This window comes from Acomys russatus, chromosome 29 (assembly GCF_903995435.1).
Source record: "Acomys russatus chromosome 29, mAcoRus1.1, whole genome shotgun sequence".
NCBI lineage: Eukaryota > Metazoa > Chordata > Mammalia > Rodentia > Muridae > Acomys > Acomys russatus.
This window is the reverse complement of record NC_067165.1, coordinates 21,691,508-21,710,074: the sequence shown is the minus strand read 5'-3', so window position 1 is coordinate 21,710,074 and position 18,567 is coordinate 21,691,508.

Genomic DNA, 18,567 nt, shown 5'->3' with positions numbered 1-18,567 from the left:
CGGCAGGAAGCACATGACTCAGGGTGAGCCAATCAGAGTCTCCCGCCAGTACTATATGAGGAAGTTAGAAACAATAACAATGAACTCAGGGCTTGTGACAAGGAGAGAGAAAACTGAATGAGAGAAACAAGTAAGAGACAGAGATGAACAGAGATCAAACAACGCCATAGAACCACACAGACAAAAAGACCCTCTGGCCCCACTATTAGGTCTCAAATCGCTAACTTAATTTCACATATCAAAGCGGCTGCTGGCCACTAGTCTCTCTCAGAATCGTCCATTCCTGTAACAAAGTCCTGGCTGCTCTCTGCACTTTTTGCCCCGCCTCCTGCCCTGAACCTCTCTAATCCCTGAGTTTAACTTCCTTTCCTTCAGTTTCTCTGATTCCTATATCACCTCAGCCATTGAGGTTACAGTCTCTTACTTTCTTGGTCTTTTAGTCCTCTGATCCTCTCTTTGCTCCCTCTCTCTTTTCTTCGACTCTCGTTCTCTCCCTCCACCCACCCACCCACCTCATCCCCCCCACCCCCCCCCCCCCCCCCCCGCGCGCGCGCGCACACACACACACACACACACACACACACACACACACACACACACACACACGCACGCACCTCCATCTCCTTTCATAGCCCAGCTCAGACTGCTGGCCTGGTTCAGTCTGGACCCTTCCAGATGCCTCTGGCTGTTTTCTCTCTCATATCTACAATAAACCTCCTCTTCAACCATACCTTGGAGCAATCCGTCAGGTCCTCATTTTCTTCATTCATTCACGAGTGTCAGCCTGGCTGTACAGGGTGACTGCTTTGCCTCTTGGTAACTTCCTGGTCCATTATAAAGGCTAGCTTGCCTTCCAAATATGACCTTTGTATTCCTGAATTTTGTTTCTATTTTTTGCTTAAGTCAAGTTGGTCTCTGATCATTACAAACAAAAAAATCTCAGTCAAAAATATCAAAAATGGTTAAGAATATTGTCCATGCTCTGAACCTAGATCTGGGGACCTAGATCCAGAGAAAGAATCAAAGTCCTACACCCACATCTGTGATGACATATGCAAACTCAAAGCCTACACTCTGTGTCCTGGACCCATCAGAGTCTGAAATCCCCAGTAAGAGGCAAGTCCTCTTCCATGTAGCCCTACTGCAATAACCTGAGTGCCACCCAAGCTACCAGGGGATAGGAATTCCCAGACACTGTCTTTGAAATGGTTTTGTAGCACTAGGCTTACCAAAAGGCACATGATTCTAAGCTTGTCGTTGGGAGGCCTGGCGAAAGCCAGGAGTTGTCCACACCCACACCTCTGGCTCTTAGTATATGCTTTGTCATTCATCTACAATAAAAGAAAAGATGCCTTTTCTTTGATCAAATTCAGCATTTGGTACATCAGATGCCCCGAAGCCACTGAACAGAAGGCAAGAGTGTCACGAAGCCACAAGCAGACTGGGAGACTGTCCTCTTGAAAGGCAAGTGTGGGAAGAGATAGCAGAATAAAATCCAAGACTGTGGGAGAATTCTACCCTGAATAAAGGATGCAACATTCTTGCACAGACTCTGACAAGTGTTTCTCAATAAATGCTTGGCTAAGAAACTAATCCTGCCGCTCACTTGGGCCCTTACCCCTTCGCCAGGCTCAGTTAGCCCCAGCCAGCCAGTATGTCTTCAATAGCCTCAGATCCTGTCTTGCATGTTGGTACTGCTGTTCAATAGACCCTCTTCGCCCCCTCCCCAACAAAGAATAGAAAAAAGCAATTCTCTAGAGCCAGATGTGTTGGCTTATACCTGTAATCTCAGCATTTAGGAAGGTGAGGCAGAAGGAAGACAAGTTCAAAGCCACCCTGAACTACGTAACAAGATCCCTTGTCAAAATAAATAAACCATCTCTGGCTTTCCTTTTTCCTCTGTCCCTATCTGGTCCCCACACCAGCGGCTGCCCAGTGAGTGATATGCCAAAATCAGTCCTGCTGTGCCACAGATTAGTCTCCAGTAGGAGCACCTGTCAAGGTCTCTGAGGTCTTGTTACCAGAAGGGAGACGCAGAGCAGAGCTCTGGGACAGATGTGTCTAGGTTCTTGGTATCATATCCAAAAGATTGAGGAATACATGGGAGTGGCAAAATGTTTAATTTTAAAAGCTTTTATAGATATCAGGCTTGGTCAGCTTCATCTCAGAGATGCAATGATGGGTTGACATACATAAATCAATAAATGTAATCCACTATATAAATAAACTCAGGCACAGAAAGTACATGATCATCTCATTAGATGCAGAAGAAGCCTTTCGAGGGTGGGGTGGGGTGGGACTAACATCCCTTCATGATAAAAGTTCTGGAGAATCTATAAATACAGGGGACCCATCTCAACATGATAAGGGAAATATATGAGAACCCCACAGGCAATATCACATTAAACGGGGGAAAAGCCCAAAGCATCCCCCACTAAAATCAGGAGCAAGACCCACTCTCCACTCCTGTTAAGCGCAGTCTTAGCTAGAGCAAGCAGACAAGAGAATGAGGTAAAAGAGATAACAACAGAAAAAGAAGAAGTCAGAGAATCCTTATCTGTAGATGATATGATTGTCTGTGAGGGATAAAAAGGACAACAAAGAATCCACCAGAAAATTCTACTAAAGCTGATAAACACAAAGCAAAAGGATACAAAACTAATAACCAAAACCAGTAGTCTTCCTATATACCAATGAAAAACACACCAAGAAAGAAATTGGGGAAACAATGTCATTCAAAATAGCCTTCAAAATACCTTGGAATAAACCTAACCAAGGAAGTGAAAAACGTATTCAATGGAACTTGAAGACACTGAGAAAAGACATTGGCAAAGATATCAGAAGATGGCGAGACCTCCCATGCTCGTGGAACTGGTAAGGTTAACATCGTGAAAATGGCCATCACCCATTCAGATTCAATGCAATCCACCCAAAATTCAATTCTTCTCTTCTCAAAATGTAATTCAATTCTTCAAAACAATGATCTCAAAATTCATATGAGAACACAAAAGACCCAGATGGGCAAAGCTATCCTTGACAATAAAAACTCTGCTGGATAGATCACCAGCCCTAATTTCAAGTTATACCACAGAGCTATAGCTATAAACTAGCGCGGTACCATTGCAGAAACAGACACACTGAGAGGTGGAGAAGAATTAAGGACTCAGATCTAAGCCAATACTCTTCCTTCTACCCGACTGATTTTTGTCAAAAGCCAAAAACACACATTGGAGAAAAGACAGCATCTTCAACAAATGGCGCTGGTCAAATTAAATAGCCACATGTAGAAAAATTAAACTAGATCTTCATCTCTCAACTCCAGATGCACCAAGGACCTCAACATCAGACAGGATGCCCTGAGTCCAAAAGAAGAGAAAATGTAGATCACACTTTAACTACAGGAACAGGAAAAGACTTTCTGAATAGGATGCTGGTAGCAGTAGGACCAGTAACTGATAAATGGGGAGCAGCAAAGCCCCTGTGTTGAAAAGGACTCATCATTCGAGCAGAAGGGACAGTCTACAAAAAAGAGGGGAAGAAAGCCTCTCCATCCATACCGCTGGCAGAGGTCTAGTATCGACAATATACAAAGACCTAAATAAATATCAAGAGAACAAGAAATCTATTTTTAAAATGAAGCATGGGACCAAATAAAGAATTTTCAACAACAACAACAAAAAAGAAATACAAATGGACAAAAACTATTTTGTAAATATTCAACATCCTTAGACATCAGGAAAATACCAATTAAAACAACTTTGAGATTTTTATCTTACCTCAGTCACAATGGCCAAGATCCGTGTCCGTTTCTACAGCAGTATCATGCAAGTTTGATAGCTATGGCTCTGTGGCATAATACAATGCTGGTATGGATGGAGGAAAGATGAACACTTATTTGTTGCTGGTGGGAGTGCAAACTTGGGGCAGCCACTGTGGAAATCACTATGGAGGTTGCTCAAAATTTAGAAATAGCTCTCTCACATGACCCAAGCTATAAGCTTCCAATCATACAACCAAAGGACTTTATATCCTACCATAGAGATGCCTGATCGTCATCTTCACCGTTGCTCTATTGACAAGTAGGAAATGGAAAGACCCTAGATGTCTTTCAATGGAGTGAAAATGTGATAGATTTATACAATGAAATATTATTTGGCTGTAAAGAAGAATAAAATTATGAAATTCACAGATAAACGGGTGAAAACAAAAAACAACCATTCTGAGTAAGGTTACCCAAACCCAGAAAGAGGAGTGTTTTACTTTCTCTTTCATGGAGGCTGGCTTTGAACCTTTAGATACATGTGCTTAGATTGAAGTACTCTTAGAAAGCTGGGAATTCATAAGGGGCCATGGGGGAGACTTCCAGGAATGGGGGAGACTTCCAGGAATGGGGGAGACTTCCAGGAATAGGGGATAGACCATGGGTAGTAGGAAGGGGGAAAGGAGAATGATGGAACAGCAAGGGATAAATGGAATGGCAGGTAGGAGGAGAGGGGAGTCAGTACAGAAAAGGACAACTTAAACCAAAGGCCTTTGAAAATGTCATTTAGGTACCTACTAGTGCAGAGACATCCTAAAATATTTGCATATGTGATAATGGAAGGGGTTTAAACGGAGTCACCTTATAATGGAGAAATTATGCCTCCCTCGGACACCACTGGTTACCAAACAAAAAGCCAAATGCCAGGCATGGATTACCTCTTTCTGAGTTGTTGATCGGTGGGGTTCCACGGTACCTCGCCTCTCCCAAATATTACAAGCTATTGGCATTTCCTTGAAACCCTCATGTGGTGCTCCTTTTCCCTGGTTAGGGGAGCTGTTGTCCTCAGCCCACCAAGGCAAGAGTTTCTGAAGATGAGACTCACAGCTTGGAAGGCCACAAGCACAACAGAGATCAAACACTCCAGGAACCACTTCAAGAGCTAGTTCATCTTTACTCAAGGAGAAAAAAAAATGGCTATATAGACCTTGGGGAGTGGGTGGGGGCTTCCAGGATAGGTGTTCATAACTGGTTGAAACCAGGCACTTTAAGAATTCTTATTTTACATTTGGCAACATGCTCCTATCATATGGATGGGAACACAGCACCTAATTATCCTATAGGCGCAGGGAGGGGAGAGCTAGGTGGAAACTGTGTCAAGGGCCATATGTCAAACGTGGTTAGGGGCATCTATGTCTAAAGACACTCTCCAGATGGAGTCAGGCAGAGAGCTGGAGGCCGTGCTGGGGAGAGGGAGTCCTGCACCTAACTCCGAGCTCAGAGTGGCTGTGCGGACCGGGAGGACTGCAACCTCAAACAGCAGGGTTCTACTAACAGCACATGTTTGAATCATAGTATACATCAAGAGGTGGTATCTTCCTTAGGAAATATGTTGAGGGTTTCCTTGGAGGTGGTTGTGATGTTCTGTGGGCATCAGGGAGATAGAGCAAGTGCACCTGAGAAGAGGGCAAACAGCAGGATATAGTGGGGAGAGGTTTCTATGCCTCTGGACACAAGTGAAAGAATACAGTCCTTGGGAAACACAAGGAAGTGGACAATCTGTAGAGATGGTGGCCCAATAAGAATGTTGGGGACCATTGAGGGAAGGTGAACAATGGGACAACACTGTGACAGTGTAGGCTAAGGGACTTGAAGACACACTGTTGAATACTGAATATTATTAGGTTTAAAATATGCCTTTTCTTGGATGTGGTGGCAAACATCTGTAATCCAAGCACTCAAAGGATTCATGACCATCCTGGGATACATAGCATGACCCTGTGTGGGGGGTAAAGGAGAGGGGAGAGAGGAAAAAAGGAGGAAAGGAAAGGCGAAAGGAAGGAGAGGAGAAGGGGGAAAAGGAGGGTAGGGTGGGTATCTTGGCTCATGATACTTTGTGCTGTAACACACATATGTACACACACACACACACACACACACACACACACATATACTGCCTCCCTTGGAAAAGGTATTGGAAAAAAGATGTGGGCTCCAGTCACTTTCTTTAAATATTAAGGAAAGATTTATGGCTCCGGGCAGGCTCAAATGAACTGAATTGAAATTCTGATGGCTTTGGGGACCTCTGAGACTGGCCAGCTCACATTTAGGGCAGTTCTCTCTCACAACACATTGGAAAGAAGAAGACTATCAAAAATGCTCAGCAAAGAGTATTCACTGTGGTTTCAAGAGAGGCTATAAGAGGCTGGAGACTCATGAGAGTGCAGAGGACTGACAATGTTTTCCTTAGAAAGGCTAGGGGAACAAGAGAAGAAAAAAATCTCTACATGCTGGAGCAGGAAGGGACCTGGGGGGATATCTGGACCTCAGATAGCAGCAAGTTCAAGCTGTGTGTCAGCTCTGATCTGCTTGGAACGCTGCCTTGGGAAGACTACCAAGGCTCTGTCTAACTTCGGCAAGAAAGAGTTGAATGATTGATTAATAATGTCTGCCATTGGCATCACTATAGAAATGATGGTGTGTGTGCTAGACAGTTCTGTCCCTAACCTAAGCAGCTTTTCTTTTTGCAGATGGGGTAGAGGAGGAAAAAAACGAAGCTTTCACAAAGTCACTTCATAGCTAGAGTCAAGTTTGACATCAAAGTCCAGACTCTTTGCATTGTGACCTTTTCCTGTTGCCATGACAAAATAACTGATGAAAGCAACCCAAGGAAGAAAACGTTTACTTTAACTCAGAGTTCAAGGTACAGTCCATTACAGATAAAAAGTAAAGGCAGCAGGGTGTGAAGCAACTAGTTACATAGTATCCATCTGCACAAATAAAGAGCAATGAATGTATATTAATGTTCAGCTTCCCAGGATCCCAGCTGGGGAATGGTACCACCCACGGTGGGCTGGTCTTCCCATTTCAGTTAACTCAGCCATAGCCTCATCTCCCAGGTTATTCTGAATTTTGTCGGGTTGACAATGAACACTAACCCTTCACAGGACCTTATTGAACTTGCCCAGCAGAAGAGCACACCCCATGTGCCTCCACAAGATGCAAGCGTAACTTTGTTTCAGGAATAGGTTGCCACGCACACACACACACACACACACACACACACACACACACACACACACACGCAGTCTCTGTTCACTTGGAAGATACACAGTATCGGAAGGACTACAGAGCTACAGAGTGGGAAACATTTCAGTGTTACCCAGATAAGTGCTAGGTGCAGGGAGGAAAAAAATCCCATGACTAGGAAGAAAAAAGACACGTTGACCTATGTGTTCTTGGCTGGTCTTGTTGCAGTCATATTTAATCACTCTGCAAACACATTTGAGCACCATGACGCGGGAGCTGGAGCTACAGTTCTCCAGGCAGCTCCATTACAGAGAGGGCAGAGCCAGGCAAGGAACAACGGCTAATTATGCAATTAGTTCTTCCGTGATAAATGGAGATTAATGCCACGAGGGGCAGAGGAGTGCTTGGAGGCAAACAGCCTGGGATCTGATGTCATCTGGAGATGAGGAAGCTTTCTGAGGAAGTGACATTTACGCTGAGACAGGAGGATTAAAACAGGCGATGTTGATGGATCCGGGACTGAGGGCGGCAGCAAGAGGAAGAGACAGGGAGAGCCGAGGGAGGAGGAGGCAAAGCGGTGAGGGGCCTCAGAAGGAAGAGGACACAACACACCCGAGAAACTGAAGATCTAAACGTCAGAAGGGCTTTTGTCTGTCAGGTGGTTTGTCAGAGAAGAGTTAGGAACCAGCTGTAACAGCAGTCTCACCCCACACCTTCCCCTACCCGCAGTGTTCCAATGTGCCATAGGACTTGTCCCCTCGGGACTGACATAGTCAGCTGCATCTGCGGACACCAGGTGAGCTCTCACGCCACACTTAGCCCCACAGCCAAGTACACTCATGCAGCTAGCTGAACATGGCCGTGCTGTCCTCGCCTCCCTCGTGGCAGCCCCCAGCAAATAAGCTATGCTTACAGCAAGTAGGCACTATATCCATTGGAACCAACTGGATCTCTAGATTCAAAATGAGTCATCAGCCCAGAGAGGCCAAAGACTTTGTTGTTTTTTTTTTTTTTTTTAAGGCACTGCCCTGCTGCTGCCTTCTCCTGCCAATGGTGCCCAGCCCACACTTTGAATAGCAAAGAACAAGCAGGCAAAATGTAAAAGACTAGTGTTAGGATCCTGCGGCAAACTGGAGAGAGAGAGAGAGAGAGAGAGCGCACGATTGTGTTTGATTAACTGCAATCCTGTTGGATTATCTCCCACTGAGGGCCAGGGCTTTGCATGCTGGAGACAGATCAACATGACAGCGTTCTTGTCAACAGGAGAAAGGCTCACAGAGCCTGGCAGAACAGATGAGCATACACAGCCACCAGGGCCGTGGAAAGAAATAAGATGAGAGCCATGGAGGCCGGGGGCTAACTCGTGCTGAGCAGGAAATCAAGGCAGACGGCTTGGGAGAGGAGACATCTGCGGAGGAATGGGATTTCGCTGTGTGGAAGAAGCAAGTGGGTGAGCCAGCTTGACCCCAGCCAAGTAACAGATCAATATAGAAACTGATCACACTTTGGAAAGTAAAAAGACAAATGCAAAGCACTGCAGTGTGAGGTCCCAAGGTAACTTGAAGGTCTGGGGAAAGAGGCCATTAGCGGAGACGGGGCTAGAAGGTGAACCCCACATCAATGATGCTGGTTCTTGGAATCCGGCTCGGGAGGAGAAAAGATATACAGTATAGGTTTTACTAAAAAGAAAAAGTGAGGCCCCATTGGGTAGTCCAGGTCACCTGCCTTAGTTCAGGTTCTGCTGCCCCCATCCGGTCACCCAGACTTAGCTAAGCCATGCAGCATGAGGAGGAAGCAGGAGGCTGAAGGCCTGCCAGCCAATACACAGCACCTTTCTATTGTTTGAGCTTGGATAGTCAACACGGTAAGGTCCGATGACAGTGCCCGAGGGCAAACATGAAACTCTTCTTGCCAAGAGTGACACTTAGGGGAGGCTCTCAAGAAACCACGAAGTAGGAAGCGGCATCCACAAAGAGCTCAGTGAAAGAGATGGGGGGGGGGGGGGGGTGGGGCAAGTTGTGTCTAGACACTGGTGGCCATCAGTCCTTGACCTTCTCTGACACCCATCACCCATCACACATACATGGAAGGTTAGAATGTGCTTTAAGGGGCTACAGGACATAAAATAGCTAACAGAAAATAAAGAGAAAGCACCCAAGATCCATGCAGCTCCCCACCTGGAAGAAAAAAAAAAGCAAAAACCTTCATCTCTCACCACAGCTTAAAGGCATTAGACCATACATGTGGCTCCTGGGTCAACCATGTTCCAACAGCACCCATAGGATTTAGCCCATGCCCAGGGCACATAGCCACCACCTAACCTGGCTACCAGCCCTGCCCTAGTCTGTGCCTCTGGTGTGAAATTTCTGCACATGTGCAGGCTTGCTGGCTTTGAGTCTGTAGTCAATGACTTGCCCAGCTAATCTTAGGCAGAAACCCCCACCAAACTCCCCTTCCTTCTGAGGGCTTCACCCCAAGCTGCTGGGACTTCATCTACAATTATTCTAGCCAGTGGATAAACTTAGGCAGCTGGATCAGGCCTGTGCAGAATCCAGGGCAGGACTTTCCTTGAGGACAAGAATTGGGCTCGTCACAGACAGAGCTGATGGCTGTCTGCGCTGGCTTCTCCACAATCCCATAGCCTCTGCTGTTTCTGTGTATTCATTCATTGCTCAAATACTCAAAAAAAAAAATTTGAGGCAGGGTCTCTTACACTGTATGTAGTTCAGGCTAGCCTACATGCTGACCTCCAACTCATAGCAACCCTCCTGCCTCAGCCTCTCAAGTGGATGGATTATGCTCAGGTCACCCTCAGCTATTTGCAGCACTTCCTTACTGTCAGACTTCAAGTGGAGACCCAGAAGTGGGCCCCTGAATGAAGTATCTGCCACCTTCCCTTCTGGTTGTCAGCTCTTTGCAGAATGTTCTCCACCCCCACACACACACACACCCTACTCCCCAAAAGCAAGGGTGGGCCACAGCTCCAGGTGAATGGCAGTGCCAACCAAGGACCCCACCCTCTCCAGTGAGGCTGCAGTGGGAGAAGCTGAGGCATGAGGAGGAGGTAGAAAACACAGCCTGCTGCCCTAAGCCTGAGCTGGGGAGCACGTGACCATTTTCTAGAAGAGACTTCTTACTCTCCAACAGCAATGAATGCTGCCCACACTCACCCCAAAATCTAAGTATCGGCCCCAGGGACCGCGGGCATCACATTGCTTTCTTCCAGATCCCAGGATTGGTGTCCATTTCCTTTGCTGTCTTCATCCACAACCACTTCTGGTGAAGTGAAGCCAGAAGACCTGGCCTTTGCCCAGCCAGCGACTCTTCCTGCCCTCCCCAGCCTTTGCCGGTCCTTATTCCCCTTCTCCAACCCCCATCACAAGGCAACGTGACCTGGCACCTCTGCAGTCCCAGCCATGTGATGGTGTGTAGAAAATGGAAGTGCCAAGGGCAGGAATAGGCTCTTTGGAAATCTGTCAGGCCTCAGTGCAAACCTAGCTCTGGCTGGTGCTGGCTTCATTACCTGAGGCTCAGTTTCTTCTTCTGGGAAATGGGAACAATGGCACCTGTGTCACTGGGTGTATGGAGACCTCCAATGGGTTGTCCCTGCAGATCCCCCCAGCTTCAGCCTTCACCAAGCAAACAGAAAATGGGGTGTTTCATCCTTGGCATGTCTTCAAATCCATGAGAAGCAGCCCACCCCAAGCACCTATCCCTAACACCTATCACCATGAGTCACCCCACAGCTTAGGCACTCCACAGCTTAACTAGGTTGCTAGTTTCATTTGCCCAGTGGCCCTTATAGACTGTAGCATACACTAACCCTTGATTACACCCAAATCAAGGGCCTTGAACTTTTCCTACAGGTGCCCTGGCACCCACAGGGGCTGCCCCTTCTAGCCATCAGCACTAAGTTCCTGACTGAGAGCCTCCTGGATTCCTAGTCCTGCCTCCGACTTCCCTACCTACCCAACTCAGCTCTCTGGGACACTCCCATTTCTCCAGGTCTTTATTGTACCTGCTCCTCCTCTGTCCTTCGTCAGCATCCCTGTGTCTGGCTCTCTTTGTGTGTCCCGTGTCTCCGGCAATCTTTGCTGACTCCCTGTCTGTAGCTGTTTCTCCTTGCCATCATCTTTCTCTCCCACAGAAAATCCCCCTACCCTTTGCTGGCAGCTTTGGTTGTCACCTGCAAGGGCACATATGCTCAATAGCATCAACGCATACATTGTCACCTCTCCGTTGTTCTGGTGACAGACTGTCACTGCTTGTCTACTCTTTAGGGACTACGACTGCATGTAGACAGTTTTCTTTGTCTCCTCCATCTGCGACGACTGCATTTTCCCCTCCCATCCCTCCCTCTAATCCTACAGCCTCTAGCATGGGCAACATCTGTAGGTCAAAGGAGGAAACTCCAGGTCAGGGCAGGAGAGAATGCCAAAAGCCCAAGAGAAGAGCCTCATAAGAGGCCTGAGCACCCCTTTCTCAAAGAGTAACATAAGCAGGGAGATGAGAGAGAAGCCAGCACTCACCCCTCATGCAAGCACAGGTGAGGTAGGAGAAACAGGCTCAGCCTCCAAAGGCCGTACATCATGTGTGAGGACACGTGTGAGCTAAGAGAGCCGCTTTCTTGAGGGCATTGTGCATCTAGACTATTTGACACACCCACTGCTGTACATATTGGAGGACACAGATGTGATCAGTGAGGAAGGAGCCTGTCCATGGGATTCTGTCCTTTACTCTTGGCTGCCCTCTCGGATGTCCCATGTGCTGCTCCCCTGCAGAAAAAGTAGAGTCCCCCACTTCTCTGATGTCATACTTCAGCTAATGGAGTGTGCACAGAAGTGACAGGTGTCACATATGTACCAGAGTTTCAAGGGGTGTCACATGATCTTTCTTTGTTTTTCCCCTCTGCCCCAATCAGAGTCCGTTCTCCCCTCTTCTCTCTCCCGCCACAGGGAACAAATCATTCAGAGCAGAGACATGGTGCCTGCCCTTCAGAGGAAAGGTAAAATGAGAGGGGTACAAATGTGCGTGTGTGTGTGCATGTGTGTGTGTGTGTGTGTGTGGATGGATGGATGTGTGTGTGCATGTGCGTGTGGGGGTGTGTACATGTGAATGTATGGGCATGTGCGTGAACATGTGAATGTATGGGTGTTTGTGTGTGTGTGTGGATGGCTGTGTGCCTGCATGTGCATGTGTGTGTGTGTGTGTTGTGTACATGTGGATATACGCATGTGTGGATGGGTGTGCCTATGCATGTACATTCAGAAGCCACAAGACTGTGCCAAGTGTCCTCCTCTACCTCTCTTTACCTTACCTTTAGAACATAGTCTCTCACCGAACCTGCAGCTCCTGCTTCAGCTAAGCTAGATAGGCAGCAAATCCTGAGATCTGCCTGGCTCTGTTCCCCAATGTTGGGGGACAGGTACTCACAGCCACGACCAGATTTTTGTGGGAGCTCAGGATTAGAACTTGGGTCCTCAATAAGTACTCTTACCCACTGAGCTGTGTCTCCAGTCCCTGGAGGTCATTTTGTTACTGTGGTGCAGCCTATCAAACACTGTCTGCCACATCTCATGGCCTATATACTATTTATATGCCGGTGGACCTTATATGTCTGCAGACCAACTCCTCTGCACTTTAGACCCACAGACCCAACATCCTTCTCCTCTTCATCAGGGCATCTAACAGGCACATCAAAGACAGTTTTTGATTTTTACGCCAACCACTCTCACACACCTGCTCCTGCCCGTATTCTAAATGAGCTACCCGATTCACCTCCAAATCTTTACTCCAGGTTCCATTATCTCTCATCTGTCTTTCTTCAACAGCCTGCTAACAGGCCTTTCCACCTCCATTCACAGCTACCAGGGTGGTCTTTCTACAAGGTTTATTGGGTCATATCATCACCTTGCTCAAAGGCTTTCCATGGCAACTAGAATTTTAAAAAAAAAAAAAAAAATCTTACTAAAGCCGACCCAGATGTGGTACTCAACCCGTTAGCAAAGATAATGAGGATGGTGCTCATGCCGCTGCTGGTGATGGTGATGGTGACAACTGTGATGGTTATAATTGCAGGAGTATGACAAGCACCCTGTCATATATCCCCAGGCCCCACAGTATCCTTAACAGCAGCACAAAATGATTTGCTTGCGTTCAGATTCTACTGCTCTCTGTATTAAGTCTGTGCTGGGTGTCATGGACACATAGAAGCCAAAGACTACCTGCCCTTAGTTTGTTGGTGGAGATGCAGGGCTACGGAGTTCTCCTGGTCTGATGCCGGATACAGTGATACCCTTTCAGGGAGTTCTCAATTGGGTGAGGACCTCGCCAGTCACCGTAGAGGTGTTAGTCTAAACCTCTTCCCTCTGGCTCCTCCAGCCCTCAGGACTCACCTTCTGTCCCTGCCCTGCCTGCTGTGTCAGAGTGATGATCTGAAGAGACTCTGGGTTTCAAGACACTTCAACTTGAAGACACGGTCTTCCTTCTCCCCTTTCCACCTACGGGCTCTATAGTAGTTAATATGACTGTCAGCCTGCCAGGATTTAGAATCACATAGGAGTTACACCTCTGCGAGGATGTTTCCAGAGAGGCTTGACTGTGGTGGAAGACTCACCCTGATGTGAGTAGCACCATCTCACAGACTAGCGTGTCCCCTGCAACTGAATAAAGAGGAGAGAAAGAGAGATGAGCACCACCGTTCATCGTTCCCTGCTTCCTAACTGCAGACAGTGTGAGCAGCTGCTTCCCTCTCCACCATGCTTGCCCCACCATGATGGACTGTATCCCTCCAAACTGTGAGCCAAAGTAAACCCTTCCTCAATTTGCTTTTTGTCAGGTGCTTTGCCACACGAAGGAGGAAAATAACTAACTCTAACATTTTAATTCCACTGATGTCTTAGCTAGGGCCTTATTGCCACAGAGAGGCACTGTGACCTCGGCAACTCCTATAAAGAAAACATTTAACTGGGCCTGGCTTACAGTTTCAGAGGTTTAATCCATTGTCATGGTGAGAAGCACAGCAGAGCATGCAGGTAGACATGGGGCTGGAGGAGGAGCAGAGAGTTCTACATCGTGATCCACAGGCAGCAGAAGGCGATTGTGAGCCACACTGGGCATAGCTTAAGCATGTGAGACCTCAAAGGGACACACACTTCTTCCAACAAGGCCACACCTGTTAATAGTACCACTCCCTATGGGCCAAGAATTCAAACATAGGAGTCTATGGGAGGCCACAATTGGACAATTCATAGTCGTCAGGACGTTGTCTTCTCTGCCCCATGAAGTTCCTGAGATACTTAACAGACTAAGGTTTGAAGCCAGTTCTTCCCCCTTGGAGAAGCTTGAGTCTTACTCCTCACTGTAGAGAGATAGCTAGATCTCTCTGCAGAAACAAAGGGGACCGAAGGGAAGACACAAGCCACCCATCAGTCTATGAATTCTATTAATGCGAGTTTTCTATAAGTGCATTTGCAACTTCATCCTGCTGAGAAACCAGCCTTTTGCAGGGTGACTACACATCCCGTTCTGCACACCAATGGATTTCAGCGACCCTCACGGCCTTAAGGTCCTATGTTGATCTCCCAAAGAGTGTTAGAAGTAGGTTAGGTTAGGCACAAGATACTGAGCTGTGGGGCTCGGAGGCTCTGGGCATCCTGAAGCCTCCCAGACAGAATGGCTCCCCTCTTTATCAAGGTGACATGGTCGGTCTGGGGAGATGGCTCAGTCGTCAGTAAAGTGCTGTGACACAGGTGCGCCTGAGTTTGCATTCTCAGCATCTGCGTAAAGGCAGCACACATCTGGGATCTCAGTGCTGGGGAGGCAGAGACAGGCAAATCCCTACAGTCACTGTCCAGCAAGTCTAGTTGAACAGATGAGCTCCCTATCAGTGAGAGACATTGCCTCAAAACTAAGGTAGAAAACAACTGAGGAACATACAGAGCTACAGAGTGACATCAACCTTTCACTTTCAGGTATACATGAACACACACACACACACACACACACACACGCACACACGATTGCATATTGTGGTTCCACGTGGCAGGTCATTTACATGTTGATTTTCCAGCTAGACAAAAGTTTGAGAACCGAGGCTCTTCTACTTGTCACCACAGACTCACCCTGTGCCGTCACTCAAAACACACCACTTGCGTGGCATCACTACTACCCTGTCACCACTCACAGTGTCTTGCCCCATGACATTGTGTCTAAGCAGGTGAATCTTCTAATTTTACATTCAGCTTGTTTACAGGATGGTTTTCAAATTACAAAACTAATATATGCTGATTGTAACAGCTGAAACGTGCAATTGAACAATTTATAAATTATAGCCTTCCCAGGTTCCCTCTAGATGCCTCTCCTCTGGTGTAAGGAATATTAACATCCTGTCATGTAACCTTCAAGTGGACAAACTCTTATGAATAATTTGAGCTGTCCCTAAAATCATTAGTGCAAAAATCTGCCACATAGCCAGACATGGCAGCTCATGCCTGCCTGTAATCTCAGCACTCAGGAGGCTAAGGCACAAGAACCACTGTAAGTTCTAGAGTATATAGTGAGTTTGAAGCCAGCCTTTCCTGTAAATGCTTGCCTTTTAAAAAAAAAATTTAAAATTAAAGATACAATCTGCCATGAAAAAAAAAATTTCTTGTTTTCATCCACAAGTTAGCTCCAGATATTGCCTGGCTCACCAGCAAGGAAGAAAATGCATAGCTGTCTGGAGACCAAGTGGTCCCCGTGAACCAGCACATGGCAATTAACACCCGGCAGAGGGATGGACACCTGCGGTGAGCACTGACCACAAGCTAGGGTGCTGGGTGGTTTTTGGAGATGGTAAAGTATTATAATTAAGACCATGCCACAGATTGGACTCGGTGGCACACACCTGCAATCTTAGCATTTGAGAGCTCAGGAAAGAGGGTTATGAGTTAAAGGCCAGCCTGGGCTACAAAATAAAGACTAGGCTAGCCTGGGCCATGAATCCTTGACTCAAAAAAAAAAGAGAGAGAATACCTTGCAAATGAATCACCATGTTAAATGGGGTATGAATGCTCCTCTACCCCATTCATCTGTTACCTGTGTGTGCTCAGGTGTCCCTCTATAACTGCCACCCTTGACCCTGGTCACTGATCTGAAAAAGAAAGACGTCACTTCTGTGTGTGAGTTGGGGGTCTGATTCAAATCACAAAAGCCAGAAAGCAGGGGCCAGAGGCTCTCCAGCTGCAGGCAAAGCTGGGAAAGCAGCACTTAGCACTCCCCAACATCTTTCTCAGAATCCCTGAGAAGCAAGCCCAACCTTAGGCTGCAGCAAGAAGATGGATGAATCTTAAGGGTGCATCCAAGAGGCACCTCCACATGCACCTTTCTAATTACCTGCCTCACACTACCTCCCGAGAATGGCTCTGCAGCCTTCTCCATGCAAAGGTGGCCTGACCACTGCCAATGTCACCAGCCTGCCAATCACATAGGCTTCTTCTGAGACTAAATAAAATAAAACAGCACAGGTTGGTGGCTGGGCCTTAGAGCACAAGCATGAGGAACCGTGAGCCTCAGAAGCCCCATTTTTAAAGGCAGACACAATGGCACACCTCTGCGATCCCAGCTCTGGGGTGGTGGAAACCCACCAGAAAGATCCCTGGGACTTGCTGCTTGACAGCATGCTCTACCTAGCACTCCAAATCAAGTGGAGACTCAGTCTCAAAAAAATTAAAATTAAAATTAAAAAAATAATAATAATAAGCCTAAAGAGGCTTTATTTTTGTGCACACTTGTGCACAGGCACACGCGTGCACGCGCGCGCGCGCGCGCACACACACACACACACACACACACACACACACACACACACACACGAACAATGCAAATCAGTTCTTAACCTGGGGCTTGGCACAGAATGCTCAACAAGTAGCAGTAATTATCACCCTTTTTACAAATTGGATGCAGAAATACATAGCTCCCCACCCAACCCAGCATGCCCACCTTACTTAATGTTTCAGAGAACCCTAGGCACCAGGGCTCCAGTCAGAGCCTCCCGTGGCTCAGCAGGTCCTATCATTTCTTTTCCAGATCCGATTATAATGGCAACATTTGTAAACTGCTGATCTCTTAATTCCCCCATAAGTACACATTCTGGCTGAGGTAGTCAAATCCATTACACTGAGAGACACAGACTAAAATCTCTCCTGGTTCTCCTTGCTTGATATTCATTCTGTGGTAATTGTACCCCCAAATCAACTGAGAAGGGAGGGAGGGGTACCAGAGAGAGGGCGCCATGCTACAGTCTTGTCAATCAAAAGACCCAGAAAATAGGCACACTCGTGAGCGAGCTGTCCTGGTCTAGACATCACTATCAACAGCTACCGCCCAACAGTTCAGAATAATGAAACATTTCTCACCAGAATTAATTTTTAAAAACCCAAAATGCATGCAGACTCCATTCCCTGGGACTTAAATTCAAACCATTCCACAGAAAACAAAATTATCCTTGTGAAGAGCTCCAATTGATTGGACGTCAAAATTCAATTGTGGAAAATAAAAGAGGTTATAAGGCACAGACGCCTTTTCCAGTCCACCCCAGCTCTGAAGCGGAAGCCAAACATCACGTGTTCGCAGGTCAGTGCTTCCTGCAAAGAAATCCATTTTGCAAACAAACCTAGGGTAACCACACCTGATGAGCAAAACCGGATCCTGATTAATGACGGCCCCACGCCATCCCAGCCGCCATGATGAGGAGGGAAAGCTGACATTCAAGAGAGCGACATTTCCTGTGAAATTGCAATAATCTCCAGGGGAGGGACCCGATTTAACCTCATTCTCTCTTTAAGTTTGAATCTACTTAGCTCTTTTAAGTTTGCTCCGTGTTACTGCCTGGGCTCTTCGGAGACAAGCCCCCCTGGCGCCCAGCACGACTGTCTCCTCTACCTCAGTGACTTTGAGGAGGGCTTAACAGTTGTTTTTACCATGATGCTGTACCAAGGGCGTGCAACAAACTTGAACAAACTCTTAAGAAGGCAATTGCAAACTGGGTGGTGGTGGCGCATGCCTTTAATCCCAGCACTTTGGGAGGCAGAAACAGGTAGATCTCTGTGAATTCGAAGCCAGCCTGGTGTACAGAGCTAGCTCCAGGACAGCCAGGGCTATGCAGAGAAACTCTGTCTTGAGGGGGAGCTGGGGGGGAGGGCAATCACATGATAGAAAGAGAGACTCGACTCCTGCAAGCTGTCCTCTGCCACAAAAGCTCTATACTATATATTCGTTCCTCTCCAGTAAATACATATAAACAAATGGTTGAGGAAAAACTGGTTTGTTTTGGCTCACAGTTTGAGAGTACAGTCCATGTAGTGGTGAAACAAAGCCATAGGAGCTTAAGGCAGCTGGTCACACTGTATGCACAGTCAGGAGGTGGGGGGGGGGGGGGGGGGGGGGAGATGAATGCTGGCCCTGCTGGTTGGCTTTAAGTCAACTTGACACAAGCTGGAGTCTTCACAGAGAGGAGGGAGCTTCAGTTGAGAAAATACCTCCATAAGTTCTGGCTGTAGGCAAGCCTGTTGGGCACA